This window comes from Palaemon carinicauda, chromosome 20 (genome assembly GCF_036898095.1).
Source record: "Palaemon carinicauda isolate YSFRI2023 chromosome 20, ASM3689809v2, whole genome shotgun sequence".
Taxonomy (NCBI): domain Eukaryota; kingdom Metazoa; phylum Arthropoda; class Malacostraca; order Decapoda; family Palaemonidae; genus Palaemon; species Palaemon carinicauda.
This window is the reverse complement of record NC_090744.1, coordinates 26,549,178-26,559,177: the sequence shown is the minus strand read 5'-3', so window position 1 is coordinate 26,559,177 and position 10,000 is coordinate 26,549,178. Positions and strand designations below refer to the sequence as shown.

Below are 10,000 nucleotides of genomic sequence, written 5' to 3'. Positions count from 1 at the left end.
TGGTTGGAAAAGCAAAATGCTACTAGCCCAAGGGCTCTAACAGGGAAAGGAGCCCAGTGAAGGAAAGGAAATAAGGGAATAGCAAATAAACTATTTATAATTAATGAATGAAAATATGCAATATTTCAAGATAAATAGCAACTTTTTTTAAATAGATCAGTCATGTATAAACTATAGAACAAAATTGTCAACATGTCCATCAAAATGTAATTAATTTTACAAAATGTATGAACTTCTGAAGTTCCACCAATTCCACTGCCAGATTAAGAAAACTTGAAAGGAGGATAAGTATAGGATGGAGAGCTTTTGGAAAGCAAAATGATATTATGAAATGTTAAATGCCAATTTCTCTAAGAAGAATGTATTATGAAAAGTAAAATGCCACTTTCTCCCTGAAGAAAGTTTTTAATGAGATAGATAAGGAATGATTGTGGTAGACTCAACTGCATACAAAGTACTATACACAAGATGTTACAGTCTGGGAAGATCTGAATGCAAAGGATTATGTGAATTATGAAAAATCTTGGTAACATTTATAAAGAGCTAATTGAACGACGGTGTTGAAATTAAGGAATTCAATAGACCACAAGTTTCCATCCTAGAAATTAAGATGAGAATCAGCAGCTGAAGACCACAAAAGATAGAGAGAGAGAGAGAGAGAGAGAGAGAGAGAGAGAGAGAGAGAGAGAGAGAGAGAGAGAGAGAGAGAGAGAGAAGGAGGGAGAGAGAGAGAGAGAGAGAGAGAGAGAGATGAGGTCAACTGAAATTCTTTAGAAGTGAAATGTGTAATGCTTGCATATTCAAAAACTTGGGCCAGAAATAAGGAAAAAAAAAACACCTGTCATTATTGTAGGTAATGTATATCTGTATAAATGGAAATGGAAGTATGTCAATGTTTGAAAAAAAGTTGGAAATAAAGTATTCCATGTAAATAAGATACATTAATTAAGCATTTATAAAGTTTAATTTAACGAAATTGTATTGAGAGAGAGAGAGAGAGAGAGAGAGAGAGAGAGAGAGAGAGAGAGAGAGAGAGAGAGAGAGAGAGAGAGAGAGAATTTGAATTTTACGTATAGAGCATTATATATTTGAATATAAAATGTTGAGTAATTAACAAGAGTTTAATATAACCAACCGTTTTTATGTTGAACAGGCCGATATAAGTCTCTCCTTATAGTTTATATATGATAGATTTATTTTAATGTTGTTATTGTACTTAAAAATATTTTATATTCATTAATTCTTTTGGAGTTTATTTATTTTCTTATTTCCTTTCCTCACTGAGCTATTTTCTCCTATTGGAGCCCTTGGTCTTATAGCCCTGGTTTTCCAACTAGGGCTGCAGCTTAGCTAATAATAATAATAATAATAATAATAATAATGAATTTAAGATGTTTGTATGAAATAAAAATGTGGTCTTTCAGTGTATTGAAAAACGAGAGAGAGAGAGAGAGAGAGAGAGAGAGAGAGAGAGAGAGAGAGAGAGAGAGAGAGAGTGAGAGAGAGAGAGAGAGAGAGAGAATGCAATTTGAATATTTTACTTTTAGAGCATTTAATATTCAAATATAAAGTGTTGGGCATTTAACAAAAGCATTAATATAACGTAATTTGCACACAGTACTGAGATATTGAAGGCAATTGAAAAGTATAACGTATTACTGTAGAAAACGGGACACGAGAGAGGAGAGTGATTGCGTGGATCAGGGTAACGATTTAGGGGTGGGGGAAAGGTGTAGGGGGGGGGGGGGGGGGGTTAAGGGGGTGGGGGGCGTTCTCAATGATGGGCGGGTGGGCGCCCGATGGCCATAGAAAACCCCCTTTCCTTGTCAGTAGCAGGTGAGAGGCAGTGAGACGGTGGTTCAACCAAGATTCCTCCATCCAAAGGTAAGGTTTTGGGTTCAATTCTGTCAGGTGGAAACTTGTGGTTTTGATACAATATCGGGTGTAAAGAATGTTATTAATTATGGAGTTGAGTGTTAATTGTGAATATTTTATTAAATTTAAACCTCATATATGAGTTCATATCACTGCTTCTTTATATAGATCGGAAAGTCAATTTCATTTGCAAATATTGATTATATTTAGAAATTCGCAGTTCGATTGTAAAGTCAGTTAGTTCAGTGCCTTATGTGGATGAACAATTCTTTAATTTACATAGCGAAGGAATTTTTTTTTTTTTTTTAAGCATAGTAAGTTTGTTGTGTTGTGTAAGAATTTGTTTATCTCTACATTTTGCTTTGATTTTGAACTGGTAGCCATGTATAAGATTGCCGACAAAGGGTAATTTCTCAAAAATTCCTAGACGTTTGGATTAATATGTTTTTTTTTATGAAGGTAGTGAACGGATCGGTTGATATATATATATATATATATATATATATATATATATATATATATATATATATATATATATATATATATATATATATATATATATATATATATATATATAGATATATATATATATATTGTGTGTGTGTCTGTGTGTGTGTCCGCGCGCTCGTGTATATGATTATACATGGAAAGTAGGACTAAAGATTGTTGTTAATGAAATACAACAAAGTAAAAAATATAAGTGGATATTTGCTCGTTTTTATTCAGGACTTGGGTATGATATATACTAAACAAAATCTAAGAGTGATATCAATTTCCTATAAGATTGCAGTAAGTCGAAAAATAATAAATTAAAATCAAGTCTATGTTGTGAAGTTCAGTGCCAGTTTGTTTCTTGTCTAAATGGGCCCATTTTAGCATAGCAATAGATAAAGAAAAAGGTTAGGAAAAGAAATAAAGACAATTGAGGCTTGACACCCTCTCCTTCCTGATTGAAATCGACAGACTAACATTGCCTTCTTACGTGATTATAGTTTTTATATTCAACCCTGTTTTGATCTTCACTGCAGGTGTTTACGACCAAGAACTCCCAGAGTAAACAAGCTTACTGGTAGTTTACCCATTTTAATCATATGCAGATGAAAGATCTTTATTCCGATTCGTCATGAGCGCTAATTAGGACTCCAACCCCAGGTGGAAGTGTTCAGACAATTATTTATGAATTATAAATACTTACATACATATGGAAACTTCCTCACCTGTGAAAGCCGCTAAATCGATCCCAGTGAGAGGGGATAAATGAATTTAGCCTGGCACTTGAGAAATACTTCGCGCTTTGTTAACCTAAGCAGTACCTTGTGTACTCTGTTGTTAGTTAACTGTGGTGATAGTCAATTCAGGGATGTAGATAGGTGTGGGGTTAGCAACGTTAGGGTTTTTTTTTTTTTTTTTTTTTTTTTTTTTTTTTTTTTTTTTTTTTTTTTTTTTTTATCCACTGCGATACTACTGTTAGAAAGTCGTGGGATCCTTTGACTGGCCAGACAGTAATACATTGGATCTTTCTCTCTGGTTACGTTTCATATTTCCTTTGCCTAAAGACACATACAAGTACACCGAATAGTCTGGCTTATTCTTTACATATTCTCCTCTGTCCTTTTTACACCTGACAACACTGAGATTACAAAACAATTCTTCTACTCTCAAGGGGTTAACTACTGCACTGTAATTGTTCAGTGGCAGACTTTAGCTATGGTAAGCTGCTCTTCTATTTGGCGCCAGTGACCTTAGATGTCAGGATGCCAGAAAACATCAAATCAATACATCAATCTTCTAGGAGAAGGACACTCCAAAATCAAATCATTGGGTAGTGCCGTAGCCTCTGTACCATGGTCTTCCACTGTCTTGGGTTAGAATTCTCTTGCTTGAGGGTACACCCGGGCACTCTATTCTATCTTTTTTCTCTTCCTCTTATTATTATTGTTATTATTATTACTTGCTAAGCTACAACCCTAGTTGGAAAAGCAGGATGCTATAAGCCCTGGGGCACCAACAGGGAAAATAGCTCAGTGAGAAAAGGAAACAAGGAAAAATAAAATATTTTAAGAGCAACAATATTAAGATAAATATCACTTTATAAACTATGAAAACTTTAACTAAATAAGAGGAAGAGAAATAAGACTGAAGATAGAACAGTGTGCCCGAGTGTACCCTCAAGCATGAGAACTCTAACCCAAGACAGTGGAAGACCATGGTACAGAGGTTATGGCACTACCCAAGATTAGAGAACAATGGTTTGATTTTGGAGTGTCCTTCTCCTAGAAGAGCTGCTTACCATAGTTAAAGAGTCTCTTCTACCCTTACACAGAGGAAATTGGGCACTGAACAATTACAGTGCAGTAATAAGAATTGCTTGGTAATCTCAGTGTTGTCAGGTGTATGAGGACAGAGGAGAATATGTAAAGAATAGGCTAAGTGTTTAGGCAAAGAGAAAATGAACTGTAACCAGAGAGAAGGATCCAGTGTAGTACTGTCTGGCCAGTTAAAAGACCCCATAACTCTCTATTGGTAGTATCTCAACGGGTGGCTGGTGCCCCGGCCAACCTACTACCTGTTTTGTTAAAGTTTTTATATATATAGAATATATTTATTTTGATGTCATTGTTCTCAAAATATTGTATTTTTCCTTGTTTCCTTTCCTCACTAGGCTATTTTCCCTGTTGGAGCTCCTGGGCTTATACCATTCTGCTTTTCCAATTAGGGCTGTAGCTTAGCAATTAATAATAATAATAATAATAATAATAATAATAATAATAATAATAATAATAATAATAATAATAATAATAATAATACGGAGAATGTGTCTAGATCTATATTATATTTTGTGTGTGTATGTATACTGTATATATATATATATATATATATATATATATATATATATATATATATGTGTGTGTGTGTGTGTGTGTGTGTGTGTGTGTGTGTGTGTGTGTGTGTGTTTGTGTGCATGTACATACATGTGTGTGGTTAGGTATATATATATATATATATATATATATATATATATATATAAATATATATATATATATATATATATATATATATATATATATACATACATATATTTATATATATCGTTCTGTAACGTAACAAAAGGAAATGAAACTTCTAGTTGCAGAATATTTAACAGATCCCAAAAATAGTGTATAAGCGTTTGCAAACGTTGTATTGGTAAAATTTCTTCGTAAATAACATGAGGATAATGATAGGAAGCGTCTGCACTTCAACACTAAATATATTTCAAAACACTAATATTTTTTTGTGAAATTAAAGAAATTAATTTCTTGGTTATCTTAGTTATTTCTAATTTTTTCATGCTAATTCTGTTCTTTATCAAACACGGAGTTTTATTCTGTAGAACTTTGCTTTGCAAAGTGCTGTCTCTTTTAACTTGTTTTAACAGTTTAATTACTTTTTGGTGTAAGTAGAAGGAGGGAGGAGGAGGAGGAGGAGAATTATTCGATTAATCTTTGCTATATCTCTCCAAGAATTTTCCTTTATGTAGCCACCAAAAAAAAAAATGTCTCTTGCTTCCGTGTCGATTAAACCCCATTTTTTCTTTTTTTTTTTAATTATTATTTAGTATCGAGGCTAAAAATAGTACTTGAACCGCCATTCCCATTAATATTTTCATTAAAGAACCTTGCATATACAATCCTTCTCCTCTACTTTGCATATACAATCGTTCTCGTCTACTTCCCTTGAACAAACCCAGGTCTTTATGCTAATGAATGCATGCCTATGTACATGTGGGTTTTTATAATTTTGATAGATGTTAATTACTCTGTCATTTGATGACGAGGAATGACCTCAGTGATTTATATCTCTTTGGTATACGTCAATCATGCAGCCTGTCGGGGACGCCTGCTTAAAAAGTACATCACGTTATTTCTGAGGGACATGATAATCATAGATTGAGTTAAGAATTTTAATAATCCTATTAGTGTCTATTTATGCATTGTATATACTGTATGTATACTTATGTATACGTATGTATATATATGTGTATATATATTATACATATGTAGGTCTATATGTTTTTATACATACATACATGCACTGTATATATATATATATATATATATATATATATATATATATATATATATATATATATACATATATATATATATATATATATATATATATATATATATATATATATACATATATATATATATATATATATATATATATATATATATATATATATATATTATACAAATGTAAGTCTATATATGTTTATATACACACATTATATATATATATATATATATATATATATATATATATATATATATATATACATATACATATACATATACATATATATATACATACATATATATATACATATATATATATACATATATATATATATATATATATATATATATATATATACATACATACATATACATACACACAGCAGCAACAACAACAAATGCAACCGTTTCTTGTCCACTGCAGGATAAGGACATGTCTGGGGTTAGCCCAGTTTTCATCACAACGCTGGCCAACTGCGGATTCGTGACGGTGGGAGAATTTTGTGTGATCGCTCACAGCAAACCCACCTAGTATTGGTGACCCTGATCATGGCGATTCTCAAATCCTTTCACTACGTTAAAGTATCTCCACTCAGAAAAGGATATATATATATATATATATATATATATATATATATATATATATATATATATATAATATATATATATATATATATATATATATATATATATATATATATATATATATGTATGTATATATCTAGTTCCTGGTCCATCCACAAAATTAGCCAGATCGCTTAAATCTAATTTTGCGTTTATTGCCCTTAATATAAATATATTATGTACTTGATAATTAGCCGACTGTCGTGTGTGGTACCAAGTGTTGAATAAGGCAGGGATATTTAGAACTTTTTTAGAAGTCGAAACACCCGTAAAGGTTTTTCCATATAAGGATTATAAATTATAATTTTAATACACTATTAAACATTTTGCCGTAAAAAAAAAAAAAAAAAAAAATCCGGGAATAAATGTTGCCAGGCATTTACCATTTTAAAAATGGGTATATGGACGTTAAGGAATTATATTACGGTCACCAACCCGTAAAATATAATAACAAAGCAGGGTAAAAATTACGGTCGCTTGTATTTTACTGAAATACGGCTTAGAAGAGTATACTTTCACGGAGAATTTCATGTTAAAATTATGGTTATTTTAACAGTGCACCCTTTCAAATTCCAATATATTGTCATTCTTCGTTAAATAAAGAACTTATCAAGATTAGTCCTTTTAATTAAGAAGGAGAAATGCTTATGTTTGCAATGCCTGTATTTCTTGCTCAGCTGGTGGTTGACGCAACCATCTGTGCAGTAGGGTGGCAGTGTGTCCGTCTTTAACCTTGGGAGGAAGTTGAAATACAAATATAGATGCGCTATACTTAGCCTCTCTCTCTCTCTCTCTCTCTCTCTCTCTCTCTCTCTCTCTCTCTCTCTCTCTCTCTCTCTCTCTCTCTCTCTTTCGCAGTTCCTTAACAAGACAAAGTGAAAATGTTAATGATACAACAATTATTACAAGTATGCTTATTGTCATTAGTAGTAATAATACTGTTATTATACGAATAAAGTTATAATTCTATATATTGACTACCATTAGTAGTAATATTACTGTCATCATGCGAATAAAGTCTCAAACAACATCTATATATTGCCATAATACAATATAGTGTAGAGAAAATGCATTTACAACTCTCGGATATTTCTGTAATTCAGTATATCTACACTGTGAAAAATTTGCATTTAAAACACGGTAAAAGTCTGGCAACATTTATTCCAGGTTTTTTACCGTTTTAAAAACGGTTATTTTGACGTAAAAAGAGTGATATTACGGTCACCAATCCGTAAAAGATAATAACAAAATAAGGTAAAATTACGGTCGTCTTTATTTTACTGAAATACAGTCGAAAACAGTATATTTTTACGGAGAATTTCCGATAAAAGTTACGTTTTTTTTTTCTAACAATGTAGCAAAACGGTTTTAAAAGTTTAAAAGATCACTCATGAGCGGCAGAAACAAGGGGAAGGTCATGGAGCTATCGCACACTGTCGTAGAGAACGAACTTCATGTACATATGTTCACTATCCAAGCTCCTCTACACCAAAGCTAGGACCTTGGGGGACCAGGCAATGGCTCCTGATGACTCTGAAGGTAAATATCTGAACTTGGGAGGTAGATCTTTGGTGTCCCCAAACACCGAGGCTCAGCTTGAACGTGTGACCACTTATTGCAACCTCAAAATCCTTGTGAGCCTTAGGATGCGGTGTTTGGAGGAGCCTATAAGTCTACCTGCTGAGTCATCAGCAGCCATTGCCTGGCCCTCCGTAATCCTAACAATATGGAGAAGGAACTTGGTCATTGATCTTTCGTATATATATATATATATATATATATATATATATATATATATATATATATATATATATATATATATATATATATTATATATATATATATATATATATATATATATATATATATATATATATATATATATATATATATATATATATATATATATATATATATATATATATATATATATATATATATAGTCAGTCTCTTGTGCATTGCCCTGCTATGACTTTGTCACTGTCCCTTGTCTCTTACCATTCATGAGCTACATTTAAAACTAGATTTTGATGGTTTCGTCCATTCATTTATTTCTTCTATAATATATTGTTCTCCTAATGTATATCCTCTCTTTTGTAATAATAATAAGCATTTCTATTAATTTTCTTTCTTCACTAGGGGAAATCAAGTAGATTAAATTGTTAAACGGTCTTGTGAAAAACTACGTCTGTTAATTAGAGGCTCTTCCGTAATTTTTCATTCAGCTTTCAAAGTACTGTATTTGCACTGTTCAACCCGGTGTGGTATATAGCTCGCAGGATTTAATAGTTTGCAATTTTGCATTTATTTCTAGACTGACAATCCCCAACGCTGCATATACTGGATTTGAAGAATTCCAGTTTAGCTTTTCAAAAAAGGCTTGACTTTGAAATACATGGCCTGGGTCTGTCCCACCCCTTACGCGACCGGACTGAATTGAAGAAATTCGTGGGATTAGTGACCCCAACCTGACCTTTTCTCTCGATTTTCTTGACTTTCTAATCTCAATTCTGTGGGTGTTTATTAGATTACTGTTCTTTTAACCTCGAGAGATTAGTTCCTGTCCTATAAAGCATCATTGCAACACCTGCCAACCCAACATTTCTTACATATTGGGAAAATCAGTAAGATGTACTGTAATGATCTTATGCTTTTATCTACTATCGGGATTTGAAATCTCCTTCCTATCTACGTTTTCAGCCTTTTAATTGTTATCGTGTAGATTAAGCTTTGCTATTAAAATGGCCCCATGTCACTTAGCCCAACCTTCTTAATTCCCTCTTCCCTTATCCTGTTTCATTCGGGCCTGGGATAGAAGTGGCATCGGATTGCCTGGCATGCTGACGTCTACTTTCATCTTATTCATGAACGTCAAATGTATTGAACTGTTTAAATACTAAAAAGGCATCTCAGAACTAACTTGGTTGACTTCTAATGAATTTTAATCATTATTTTGTTATTATCTCTCTCCTCTCTCTCTCTCTCTCTCTCTCTCTCTCTCTCTCTCTCTCTCTCTCTCTCTCCTCTCTCTCTCTCTCTCTCTCTCTCTCATTGAGTGTCTGGAGAATAGGTGATTATATACCACCTTCAGGAACATATATATTAATTTCTCTTCCCTTTTAAAATGGGACAACTTAATTTTCCCTGCTCGAGCCTTTTACCGTAGATTACCTTAAAACTTCTAAAATTTCCTTAAATTTAAAGCTAGTAAAACCGAAATTACCTTAAAATTACCTGGAAAATTACATTGAAACCATGCAAATTACCTCAAACTAAGGAAATTACCTTAAAAGTTTAAACCCTGGCTCCAAGCATATATGATGACTGAATGTTATTACATCACACTACGCCTAATTAGATATGTAAAGAATGAATTATTATAGAATAATGTTTGATTATCATTACCAATCCGCTTTATATATACTGTGTCTGATAAACTA

The 10,000-nt window shown here is 32.4% G+C and overlaps 1 protein-coding gene across 4 annotated transcripts in view; it reads left to right on the top strand.

Annotated features, from left to right (window-relative positions):
- Positions 1-10,000, top strand: part of LOC137660226 (N-methyl-L-tryptophan oxidase-like) — a 72,620-nt gene that overhangs the window by 31,122 nt on the left and 31,498 nt on the right. The window contains exon 1 of one of the 4 annotated variants that reach the window (XM_068394951.1): positions 1,772-1,884. The exons of the other annotated variants lie outside the window; for them this stretch is intronic. The gene's annotated coding sequence lies outside the window, so the exon portion shown is untranslated. Of the gene's footprint in view, positions 1-1,771; positions 1,885-10,000 lie in introns of those variants that run through there. 4 annotated transcript variants of the gene reach the window in all.